Source organism: Acanthochromis polyacanthus, chromosome 15 (assembly GCF_021347895.1).
Source record: "Acanthochromis polyacanthus isolate Apoly-LR-REF ecotype Palm Island chromosome 15, KAUST_Apoly_ChrSc, whole genome shotgun sequence".
In the NCBI taxonomy this organism is placed as follows: Eukaryota; Metazoa; Chordata; class Actinopteri; family Pomacentridae; genus Acanthochromis; species Acanthochromis polyacanthus.
Window position 1 is genome coordinate 10376565 of NC_067127.1, and position 13585 is coordinate 10390149.

Below are 13585 nucleotides of genomic sequence, written 5' to 3' on the forward strand. Positions count from 1 at the left end.
TAAGCACTGCTGTGTTATCTCCATCCAGCTGTTTCAGTGGATGAGGGCTGCCCCTTTACAACTGGTACCACTGCAAGCCACTTTTCATGTTGTGATAGTCCCCCCTCTCTCTCTCTTGATATCCGCAGCTGGTTTTTGTTTGTACGTCAAAGACAGAAGGAAGCGGATGGGAGAGGATGAAGGGAATATGATGAAAAGGAAGGTCACACTAACAGAGAGAGAGGGAGTAAAAGACCTCGGGGGCCATTTGTTTTAGGCTCCCAAGGCCTCCTTTAATTTATGGATTGGTTTTGAGTCAAATTGGAAACACCCCGGATCTGATTGGACCATAAATAATCCCCCCCACAAGAGCAGATATAAACGCTGAGGGAGCAGCGTGCCTGAGATTCTCTCCATCTCTTTCTCATCTGTGGTGAACTCCCTCCCCGCAGATGATTGATGGCTTTGGATGTCATGTTGTCACAGCCAGAAGACTTTGGCTGAATGCAAACATTAGGACAACCGCACAGGAATGCTTAAAAATGTGAGCTGGCGAATGCGCCGCACGTACGTCACGCTCCGTCCTGCACAGAATGAAAGCATTGCAGCTCTGTGATGTTAACTCAGTGCTCCAGCATCATGCCACCTCACTGGGAGACCCTAAATCATGCTGCCCTGTCAACACGGCACTGCTCAGGCGGAGGGAGAGGAGGGGGCGTTCAGTGGTGGTGTCAGGCCGTCAGGATTGGAGCAGCTAAAGAGGCGGATGGAGGGCAGGTAGAGGAGGAGGATGTGATGCTGAAGGATGGTTTTTATCACATGGCTCCCTCACAGGATGAAAATCCCCGAGGGGGGCCCACGTGTGAGGCAGCAGAGCGAGAACAAAGTCGTGGTCAGTGTGCTTCTGGCTCCAAGTCGACCCATAACAATCCATTTTTTCCTCTCCCTTTTTAACACAATTAGGAAAATCTTTCTGCTTCTGCCATCATCTTTGTTCAAGAATTAACCGTAGTGTTGTCCTGCGAGTCAAATTGACCCGTTTTAAAGTTTGAAAATGTGGGGGAAAAAAAATATTTTCACAGTGAAACTTCTGTTGTCGACATTTTCAACATTTTTGGGAATTTTTGGAACATTTTTCAGTGGAAAAAAAGAAATGTTAAAAATGTTTCTTTAAGAACCTTCACAAAAAAGCCCAACCAAAATCCAGCGAATTTCGCTGGATTTTGGTTGATTTTTTTGTGAATGTTCTAAAAGAAAATATTGGAAGTTTTACTGACATAAATGTAATCACTTTAGATATTTTTAGGATTTTTTTTGGAAGATTTTTACTCATTTTTTGAAAATATTTACAAGAATTTTCTTGCCAAATTTGGGGGATTTTTTAAAAAAACAAATCTTTTAAGGAATTATCGGAATTTTCTTCCCAAACGTTTTGCAAATTTTCAGAAATTTGGGGAATTTTCCTGCTGAATTTTTTACATTTTTTCAGACAAGGAAATAATATGTTTTGGTGGCTGTAAATGTAGACAACAGGATTGTTAACAAATAACAACTACAGCTGAAACATTCCTGACACGCTTACTGTCCAAACTGTTTCCAGCTTAATTTGCTCATGAGATAATCTCGGCGGAACATACATGTGCACACGGTGCCACATCTGTGCACACAGAAGCGCTCTTACGTAACAAGTGAAGGAAAAAAATCCTCCATCGCATTAAACTGATAGATAGAAAGAGAGCAGCCGGATCCACACCTGTGCCGATCGGTTAGCTAAATGTCTCCGCAGCCGTGTGGGGGTTGAAATGATAGAAAGCGCGCCAGCAGCATGTCAGCATATTTAATTCATTGTCATCCATCATGATGTAGCGCAAACTCCCAAAAGCCTTACACAACAGAACTTCTCATACCACTACATACTTCTTTTTTTATTAAACAGCACTCCGGTGACGTTTGGGAGAAACTTTCGGTGAGCTTTTATGTGAAAAATCTTGAATTCCTGTGAGGGAATCATGCACTTAAAGGAGCTCAACAGATTCTTGGGTTTACATGTCAGAGTATCAGGTCTGTTTCATGTTAAGCCGTAGTTCAGTGTGCAGCTTTTTAAACACAAATTCTAGATACGGTTGGTGGGAGTAATGCTGGTTCTAGGATTCTGATTCCCGTCAGCTGTGATGTGTCTAACAGCGGGCGTGTCGCTGAGATTTCCGTCAGAGATTCTTGCTGTCAGCCCATTAAAGCAGGACAAGAACAGAGCGCGGCAGGGGAGAGACAAGCTGTCAGTCAGACCAACACACTCACCCTCACACAGACGCACAAACACAAAAGCTGCCCTTGTATGTGGGACTGTAATTAGTAGCTGCCTGGGTTTCCAGTGACCTTTCTTTTTCTGCTTTCAAAGGTCCAGTGTGGGCTTTAGCAACATCACTAATGGCTTTGCTCATACAGTCCCTTCATGCAGTTTTCATTTCCAGAGTCACTTCTTAAGCTATTCATCATCAGGTTAATTATTTGCACCCCCACCCGCTTTCAAGTACAGTTTGAAGTTGTCTGCCCGTCACCGATCTGTTGGGTCGGAGTGGGCAAACAATAAGTCCGCAGACTTTCAAGGCTGACAGCGAAAAAGGATCTCGAGTGTTATTTTAAATGAGTCATTCTTTTGTTGTTAATTTGTAAATGCATTTCATCGACTTGCATTCCAGAGATTTCACTGTGGCCAGGAATAAATAGAGCAGCATGGGCTATTCATCTTGCAGAAAACACTCTGATTGATCATCTCTGTCATGAAGATTGCTTTCAGAGTTTAGCGTTTAGAATTTCCTCATGTTGGAATAATGTCTGCGCTGTGAAAGCAGAGACAAACTGTTGCCGTAAACAAATAGACGCTGTGTGCTGTCCAGGCTTCATACTCACATGTTTCCCATCGCTGTATGGAGTTCAGAGAAACTGATTAATAAATCACATCAGTTTTTAATTAGATTTTTATTGTCGGCTGGTTTTACTCCGTGTTAAATGGCAGTGTGGGCTGTTTTTCTGTATCATACGTCTCCTTTTGAGTTAGTTCTCAAGTCATTGATGTTTCCCATAACAAGAGCTGCACTTTTTTTTCTGTTTCTGAGCACTTCACTGTTCTGAAATGAAACAACAGATTTAGGGACCTTCTCGGAGGCCGAACTGCAGCAAATCTGTAATATCATTTCATTTTCTCATTAAATATTTAAGGACTTCTGAAGGTCTTTCCACAGTTAACAAGTTCAATTTGATTTTGTGTACTTTTGAGTTATTGATTTGGTCAAATGATTGCAGTGTGCTGAGAAATGCTGTAATCAGTGAACAAAACCCCCGTCAACAAGCGACTCTGGATCAGAAAAACATGTGGCGACTGTTTTGGGTAAACAATGTAGAGAGAAAGCCCAGTTTACCATCACTGACTGTGCTGTAAATCCTTTTGATTGAAATCTTGTTTTGAAACAATTTTTTAATCATTTGAACCCATTAGACCAATCACCCGAGGGCTTATTTGAAATTTCTGACTCTACATGCCTGACAAAAAAGCAAAAATTCTTACATCCTGCCATTTACACAGTCTGCCATTTTCAATCTGGGTTATTCAGATTCTTAACACTATGCAGACTGTAAGATTACCAATTTAAACATATTTCAGTAGGTGAGTGATTGCACTAGATGCCATAAGTTGTGTAATTATTAGTTGTGTTCTTCTGAGTCAGTGTCAAATGCAGCGATCTTTGCCTTGAATTGAAAAAGAAAGGAAGGAAAGAAAGAAATGTTTAACCAGGGGGCTTATTCTGTGTACAAAATGGAGTCACAATTGACTCCTCTCACTGCAGCACTCTAAACATTTGTCAAGTCCTGAATATGTGCAGGCAGCGTATCCATCAAGCCCCAGGAGGTCGGGTCAGGTCTGCAGAAGGACGTTAACCAGGTACTGCAGTGATTTAGTGTTGCACTTGTATAAAGCTGCAGGAGTTGTTCATAAAAAAGAAGGTGGTCAGAATCGAAGCTGTAGAGATGCACTGACATATTGTCTCTCGAACACTAGACCCTTAAGTTGCCTCCTCCTCCCTCCTTTGCGACTCATTCTCTCCTAATTAGACCATTTCTGCCTGATAAACAATGATGAAGTCTTCGGCCCAGTTCTGGATAGCTTCGATGACATGACTCTTGCTTTTGTTTTGGACGTTGGAAAACTCCAAAGGCACAGGAGACAAGTGTTTCCACAGACTAATACTGACTTTTTCCCCCTTTAAGCTTGAGATAATGCAGGCGCTCACTTATACATCCGCACTATCTATTTATCTGCGGCTGCACAGACTGGGATGGACGACTTCTGCTGTTGGTCTGTCATCGCCAAGCAGCCTCCAGCCTCAGCCTGTCATTACCTCCTTTGATTTTTGCAGAAAAACACCCAAAAGCAGCCATAAGATGCCCCATGAACCTGTCTGGAGGCTGCCTTTGTATGATCATACTCCTGCAGAAGCTTTTCCACAGTGAAAGGAAGCTCAGAATGTTTTTTTCTAGTAGATTGCAGTTCAATTAAGTTGCCGTTGCAATCTGATAGCTAAGATGGCACGCGGAGATAGGCTCTGAAAGCCCTCACAGTCTGTAAGAAGAGACGGAATCAATGCAGAGTGGAGTAAGGCTGGATCTAATGGACATTAGTGGGCCGCGCTCTGGCACAGATCACATCAGAACCAGGAGTGCTGAAGTCCGCCAAGTGCTCCAAACATCCATTAGTGGGCCAAACAAAGTGTCTTTGCTCAACACTCACGTTTGTGATCATAATGTCGAGAGATTTTGCTTCTCTTGGCTGCTGAAGTTGCAGTTTGGAGTCTTGTTATTATGTATGTAGATATCAAAAGTATTCAGATCCTTAACTTAAGTATAAGTAGCAACATAGCAATGCAAAAATACTCCATTACAAGTAAGGGTCCTGGTTTGCTCCTTCTAACTGATATTATTATTATATATGCCATTATTACATCATCACTGTGTCAGCAGCAGGTTACTGTCGTATCTGTGGGAGAGGAGATAAGTGTGAGGGGTGGCGGATGATTCATGTGAGAGGAAATAAGAAAAAAGATTCAGGTTTTTGTCCTTGATCTTTGATTTTGTTGGAAGATTGGATCATTTGAATATTTATTGAAATTAGACCATGTGAGAAGTCTGGGGGACAAAAATCATGGTCAGGAACTCATCGAGATCTGAAATGTGACTTTGACTGCGCAGAGCTTTTTGTAAGATACTGGGAGCCAAAAACGTGATCAAACTGTATGTTATACTTTAAAAGCTTGCTATGATATCCATTGTGTAAAATCTGCATCTTAAATGTAACTATAAAGGTAACAGGTAAATGTAGTAGAGTAGAAAGTTTTTTACTTCGGAAATGTTGTGAAACAGAATTATAAAGTAGCATAAAATTGAAATACGAAAGAAAAGTAAAAATACCTCTGAACTGTCCTTAAGCTCAGTACTTGAGTAAATGTTCTTGATTACTTTGGAAGGTATGCCTGCCATCATCACACGAGGAAACAGTTTTCGTCCGCCTGAGCACACCGCTGCGTTCCTGCCTTTCTCTTTCTGAAGAGAAGGTAAAGTGGCCTCATGTGTCACAAAGCATCACTTCACTGCTGTCAGGAGGTTGATGTATGAGGACCGAAATGGCCAGTGCTGAAACAGCAGACCACACACACACACAAAGATACACACAAAACACAAGATTGATGGATGACACGAGTATTAGGTCCAGTATTGAGACTCATTGCCTGCTGGCAGATGAGTGATTTTGGGAGGTTGGGAGGTGATGACCTGCAGCTGCGACAATTAGAAGTTTTTATTGGTAGTAAAAAAGCCAATTCTGGTGTGTCTGGGTTGTTGTGTCAAAAGATGTTCTTCTCTTCGCTGGAAATCAGAACAGAAATCAATTTCAATTCAATTTACTTCAAAGGGGCTTTATTGGAATGGAAGTTTCCAAGACAGACTGTTGCCAGAGCATTGAAATACAACATGTCCAAGCACTTAAACAATACACAATAACAGCATTATGAACAAGAATACAGTTTTAAATTAGATTTGTTTGAGTAAATATGTGCAGTATGTATATGCATTTATGTGTCTGCTTGTTGATACATGTGTGTGCTGGAGGGGTCGACTAATAGGATGATTTCTGGGCCAATGCACCAATTATTTGTAACCATGGAGACCAATTTGTATTTATATGAGGAAAAGATTTTCACAGATTAGTAGTACAAATAAAAATCGTGGTGACAAAATTTAGAAGAATACAACCTCCAACATAATGCTTACTTCAAATGTGTTTATGTTTTAAATATGTTAACTATCCAGGCAGTTTCTGCTGTTCCTGTCATGTTTTATATAAGGTCCTCATCTCTATGGAAACATAACCATGTCTGGAAGTAGCTAAATCTAGTTGGAGCTAACATTTTATTTATTTTTTGGTAAATCTGTAAAGGGTCAATGTAGAATAGAGTGATGTAATATCATGACTTTAAATTTAAACTTGGTGAAGTTTTCTGATGGAACAGCATGTCACAGCTGTGTAGTTCAAGGACCATTGGAAAGTTGAAATTCTGACATTTATTTCTGTTTTTACACTTCTTTGCTTATCTCTCCGAATCAAAAATTACTCCTGTGACTTGCTAGACATAAATACACCTTATTTCATTATTATTTTGCTTTGTAATAAGAAGTATGTCTCTGTGTCAACCTCACCTGCCCAACTGTAGCAGCATGTTTTATTTCCTTTCTGGTAATTTTTTCTGTCTTTGTCCTTCTCTTGTGAGTTTGTTCTCCCTGAGCCTGCACTTCGTTCAGATCCGTCTCTGCTTTCTATCCTCGACTGTTGAGAGATATTCTGCCAATTTCTAATCTCTTTTTGGGGCTAGATAACATTCTAATCTGCTTTCTTCTTTCCGATGTTCCAGACAGATTTTTGGTTTACTCTGATTGGTGTTTGGAAAGTGATGTTGTTTTGATCCGGGCCAGAAAGTGTGTCTGAGCGGGGGGCAGTTAGTCTTAGCTCCCACTGACACTGACGACTCTTTTCTGGGTGATTTAAGGTGATTAAAAACATGAGAGCTCTCTTTTGAATGTTCAATAACGGGGAATCTGCTTAGCTCTGCTTTATGTGCATTTATTGCTCTTTTTCTATGCGCAATGGACACTATCAGATATTTTAAGCCAGAGTTTCCCTGGAATTTGTAAATAAAAAAAGATCTCTAAATTACACAGTCCTCTCTGTCCTCTGTCAGAGTAGAACTTTTAGTGTGACTAACAAAGCCCTGCTTCCTTACAACTGTGAAAGCCATTGATTAAGCTGCTGGTTGATTTGCCTCTATTGGAAAGCTGATTTGTGCCTGCAAGGGAAACAAAACATGAGTCATTGATCCGGTGTAAAAGCTCATCAGGCCCTGCTGGTGTGGTTGAGCTGCAGTTTCTTCAGTAGCTGCAGAGGAGATATGATAGTGTCTCTACAAACACAGTGCTGTTTTTTGCCAAACAACTACATCAGTGGAATTGAATCAGCGAGCTTTTGGGCACGTTACAGTGGGACACCTCTGAGCTAATAACGTAAGCAAAGATCTGTTGACATCCAGTTGTTTGGACATGAGTTTGATTTATAGAGTTCCTCCACCCTCTTGGCCAGCTTCTTCCCCTCTGTGTGTGTGTTTTGCTTGGCGGAGTGAAGCCAACTCGGAGGATGCATCTGCCAGATGACCCCTCTGCAGAACCACACTACACCCCACCCCCTTCCTCCATCAGCTGGCTAGCCTGGGTAAACTGTGGTCGGCTTGTCTCGTGGAAGCGGAGACGAGAGGAAGATGGGGGGCTGGGATGTATTAGCCATGACGAAAGTGTTTACACCATGACCCCTGTGCATACTGCATCTTTCTGGTGTAACCTTGGGATTGATGCCTCCGTTTAATCGGTGACAGATGTCTTCCCCTCATGCCTCCATCGTTTTCCTCCTCATACACACATGTTGGGCTCTGATGTTCCCAGAATTCTTCCGGGAACCTTTGGGACGCCATCCCAAATCTTGGTAACATAACTCCCTCCACTCTCCGGTCCGAGCCAGCCCTCATCCCTCAGTTTGTGAAGCTGTCCTGTCACAAGTGGATTGCCAGTACTCAGCTGGCCTGGAAGCCGTCCTGCGCTTATGAAACATTTGGCAGGTTTTAAACTTAGTTGCAGTTTTTACGGAGGGATGCTGTCGGCCGGTTTGAGCTCAGCCAGGGCTCAGACTGACGAGAGCCGAATCCTGGAGGTGTTTGTCTGCCTTTTGTGCCGCGGCGTCTTTGTCTGCTCTGCATTATCCTGCAGAGAATTGGTTATGGAGGATTGTGTCCATCTGCTAAATGAGATTTCTTGGAAACGAGAGACACAGTGCGGATAAAAAGAAGAAGAAGGACCGGGTTTGTCTTGTGGCTGATCAGCGGAAAAGTGAAACCAAGTCCTCAGTGTGTGTGTGTGTCTGTGTGTCTGTGTCTGTGTGTGTGTGTGAGTGTGTGTGTGCGCCCGGCTGAATTTTCAATGTACTGTATCAAACAATAAGACCAGTCTTTCTTTCTTTCACATGCACGCGTCCTCAAGCCTCCCTCAGCTTCCCTCTGTGAGTTGACATTCAAAAGAGGTATTGTCCAAATAAGCCTTTGATATTCATATTAATATTAACAGGCTGGATCAGCGTGAAGCTCGCTGTGTTTGGTTTCTCGATGCCCCCCTGGCCCCCTCTCAGGGCCCAGACTGATGGCAGACAGAAGTAGGTCAAAGTTTAGTGGAGCGTCCTGTCTGAGCAGTAGGACTGGAGAGGTAGAGGGGGCTTAAAGGGTCCTGTTGGTACCAGGGACCTCCTTCCTACATGGTGAGGTCGGTTCTCTGGTTAATATCAAGACTCAGCAGAGCTCAGTGAAGTTTAACCATTTCAAAGTAAAAGCCTCAAAACTTAGAAAGGGTTAAATTGTCAGTTGCACTTAATAAATGCTATAAAATAAACAGCTTACACATAATCTACATATCAGTGATTTGCCTTTCTATCAGAAATTAGCCTTTCTGATACATTAAATTGTGATTTGTGAAGCCGACGTACAAGTTCTGCCTTCAATAAAAATGTTGCATCGTGTAAAAAAACTGATCACAACCCATTTACGAAAGTAGTAAAACCTGATTGATGACTGTTGTGATTGGGTGATTTCAGCTAATCGCAGTCAGATTGGTTTAAATAATCCACTCCCTAACAAGACATTATGACTACGGCAACTACAGAATTGTTAAATATATGTTTCTTATGTTTCTCATCTTCTAGCCATCCACAAAATATCACAACTTAAATGTAACATTTTATTTTTAGTGGTACCTTGTGGTGAAGTTGGAAATTGCAACTAAATAAATACTGCTTTCTTTCCAACGGTAGGATTCACTTCAGTGTATAAAACGTAAGATTTCTCTAGAGCAAGTGTTTGGTTTATAGAAACAAGGTGGCACAACATGGTGTGCTGATGCTAATGCTCACACGAGTGCTGAATATCCCCTCCCAAATCCTCCACACTGCTCCTTTTAACGCTTGTGGCTTTGTGAGCCTGTAGGTTGCCTTGATCTAAACACTAATGGGAGCATGTTAACCTTCTGATCCCTGAAACTTGTTGGTAGGCTTGAAAAGTATGTTATCTTTAGCAAAATCTGAAAAATTACACTGAAGAACTGTTTTAACTTCCATCTTTGACTTGCACTTGCATCCACAAACTAACATATCTAAGTTTAAAAGTGCTATATTGCAATAAAATATATTTATTGTGCATGTTTCATTTAAATATTTGCAAAAAAAAAACATTTGGGAAAAAAGATTCTGTGCTAACTGGTGCGAGTATGAAGGCATTAGTGACTTAAGACCAAGAGTCATGTGACAAAAATGAACTTTTTGGCTGAACAGGGCTGAACTGCAGGCAGTGTTTACACAGATTGGATCGAAGACAAGTAAGGGAACATGTTTAAAGTGTAGGTAGTGAAATGTCTGCACTGTCTAGAGCCATTATTTTCATTCCAGTGTTTGTAATATCTAAGGGCACCTCCAAAAATGTCATACATGTTGAATTCAGATTTTTTTTCTGTTATTTTAAAATGAATAATATAAGAAATTCAACTTTTTCTTTTTATGAACTTTATTATACTGCACAAATGACTTTTTTGAGTTCTTTCTACTTCTAGCCATGGTTGTGCTGTTATCTTAGAGGTGCAGGACTTTATATCGCAGTGAAAAATGAGCCCACAGTGAGTAAAAATGTAGCACAACGAACTCCCAGAAACTGCTTGGAGTTTAGAAGGTTGACATGCTAGAATGCTTTTGTGAAACAGGTACAGAAGAAGTGATTTTAAACTGAAACCGTTAATATGCTATGCAAAGACTTATGCTTTCTTATGAGAAAATCAGGTCATGCTTACGCGCTATATGCTTCCCAGCATTAATTAAGTTCACTCTACTGGTCATGCTGACCCCTGTGAACAAAGCATACTTCGACAGATTAGGATGTCTGGATGACTGAGTTGAGGAAAGGTCAGACAGTTGGGTTAGAACTGAGAAGAGAGGAGCTGCAGAGGGGATTTAGGGGAGTTATAGGCCTTTGTTTTGAGTTGAAATTCAAAGTACTACATTATAATGTCTGATATGTTGTCACTGTTGCGCCATCTTTAGAAGACAACAGTCTGGCATCTGATACCACAGAGTATCTGGAGTATCTGGAATATTTATAGTTGTTGTGAGTTGTTTTTTGTTTTTGTTTTTTGAAGAGGAATATGCCCCGATTCTTTTGTTTTCTGTCTCCTTGTCCTGGTTGGCTTGCGTTATATAAGAGAGCTTTCGAAAATCGGATGCTATCGTCGATGCGTGGTAAAGGAGGAGGAAGGGATGCACTTATTCTGGGAGTATCTTCACAATTAAACCGTGAATTATATAATGGCTCGTCTGCCGTGTCCCAAACTTCCCTGCTCATTGTCAGCATGCCGGGATTTGCTGGTGTGCGGAGTTTAAAAACGTAGCTCCGGTCTGCTGTCAGAGATCAAACGGGTAGATTAAGGTGGAGACGGAGCGGTTCGGAGAGGTAGCGGCGGCAGATGTAGGGATGAACGGATGAAATGAGGCCACTGTCATCCTGTCTCATTTACTATGCAGGGTTGGGAGGGGATTAGCCTCACTTACATAACTCCATCTCCCCCTCACCACCACCCCCCCTCCACCTCCCACCCTTAACTAGCCTATCTCCCCCTTTTCCCCACCCCTCCATGCTCTCCCCCACTTCTCTTCTGAGATCACAAGATTGGTGTTGGCCTATTTGTTATTCCGATGGTTTTTTTTCTGTCTCTCTCTCTCTTCAAGACAAGAGAAGGAGACTGAAAATGTTGAGACCACAAGGAGGGGAGATGATGGAGAGAAGGATAAAGATCGAGGGAATGGAAGGAAATAGAAAACAAAGGCGGACCTTTATTGCCAGCTATGGTAATAAAGGTCTCCAGATAAAGCGAACGGAAAAGAGGAAAAAAGGGGGATGGGGGGGCATTTGGAGTGGATGAGATAGTCTATTTATAGTTTATCCCTGCTGTTGGGTTAGACTGCCTGTCCCAGTGCAGCACAACTCAGCATCCATGTCAGTCTCCTTTAGCGCTACACACTCAAACACACTCACATGAGCATTTACCTTTAGGGTGTAAATACAGGCTGTCACAGAACTGTGTGCACTGACCTTTGCCCCTGAAGTTAAAGAAAGTTACACACAATGACCGTGTGTGTGTCTGTGTGTGGAGGTGCGAGAAGAGTTAAACAGCATCTGACATAAACATGGGTGAAATCACATGTGTCTTTTAAGCCCATTTGTACACTTTCAAGAGCAACACACACAGAGTCCCAGAATGACTTTACTACTAAAATTAATCGCCCCATCTCCCTTGTCCTTCAAGTTCCTTCTTCTTGTTCGCACATCATATTTGCATATCCGTGCGCTTCCTCTTTTTTTTGTCCTCTCTCAAAGCGCATGTGCAGGTGAAGGCTGGAGAGAGAAGAAACGTGTTCACTCGGCTCAGTCTACGACTCTGATGACATCCTTGTTTATTGTACCTGCTTCAGGCAAATGCAAACACATGTAAAAATGCACTCACATGGTGACTCACAGGAATCTTGTGTTTAGTTTTAAACTAAATTTAGAAGCTCAGTGTTTCTGCAAATATTTCTTTAGGATCTGAGCACCAAGGGGGGAAGGAACCTCTTGGAACACATGGGTTTCTTCTTTTTATTTTTTCTCCTGCTTTTTTGAATCATAATGTTGAAGGCTGAAAAATACTTGAAAATGCATGAAACTTTGCACACACATCAGAACCGGTGAAAAATGTGATATTTTATGGAACTTGCATAGGTGTGAGCCAAAATGGCTCAATAACGACACCTGGAAAGTTTCAAACAGGCTCTACGACCAGTACGTGTCAGCTACAGCTATGAAATTTGGTAGGCATAAGGAACTCGTCAAGACGCACAAAAATGTAATTGACACCCATGCCCAAAACACAATAGGAAGTCAGCCATTTTGAATTGTGTCATATTTTGGACAATTTTGGACCAATTTTTGCACAGCTGAAATTTGGCCAGGATGTGCACCAGTCATGGCTGATCAAAAGTTATCAAAATGCTCCACAAAAGTCAGAGGTTGTGGAAATGACTGCTGGCGGAATTTTGACATTTCGCCATGAAACAGGAAATGCTATATAACTAGCCTGTACATGCTCCAATCTGCCTGAAACTTTACTTGTGTGATCAGACTCCATCCCTGATGACATCCATGGATGAATATACAGTCACAATGACAGCGCCACCTGGTTGACATGCTTGGATTTGCTGACCAGCAGGGATGCGAAGACCTGCTCAATGCTGCTTGCATCTTCAGTTTAGTTTGTGTTTTTTCCCCATCTTTTTGCAGTAGCAGTGCTGTTTCTGGGTAATACTGGTTTCATTTTCAGGCTTTTTTGGTTCAATTACACAAAAACAGCTCTTATTTTCTTACATTTTTTAACACTGGTCACTCGTATTTGTCTGCAGATTTGTTGTAAAACCAAATGTAATCTTTTTTTTTTTTTTTTTTAATCATCCGATTGTGGGAAACGTTGCATGGGAAGATATTAACATTGAGCTGAGGGCTGGCTACTGTATGAGTTCCTGGATGATTCATGGAACAGTCTCTGGGTCGCACAGGACCTCGTTTGTTTCTGCTGTTCCTGCCCCCGGCTCACCCCGTTCCAATAACACACTTGCTGTGGCCGTGGCAGAGGACATACATTCATGAACGTGCATAAACGCAAGCATTCACTGCACGCACGTGTGCAGGCGTCTCTAGAGACTCTGACAATATATACTCACTTGTGCATTTTCAGTCTTGCCTCATACTGTGGAGTCAGAGCAAGGAAAACATCTCTTTTTTCCTTCAAGTTTTATTTTTAACACGAAAATCTTTCCGTTTCCTGCAGCCAGCATGGCAGCAGCAGCAGCTCCCATGCTGTTTGCATTTCAGCATTCTCTGCATTTCAGGTTAATGCG

At 41.9% G+C, this 13585-nt stretch overlaps 1 protein-coding gene across 2 annotated transcripts in view; it reads left to right on the forward strand.

Annotated features, from left to right (window-relative positions):
* lzts2a (leucine zipper, putative tumor suppressor 2a) overlaps window positions 1-13585 on the forward strand; it is a 47682-nt gene that overhangs the window by 779 nt on the left and 33318 nt on the right. The gene's annotated exons all lie outside the window — the stretch shown is intronic.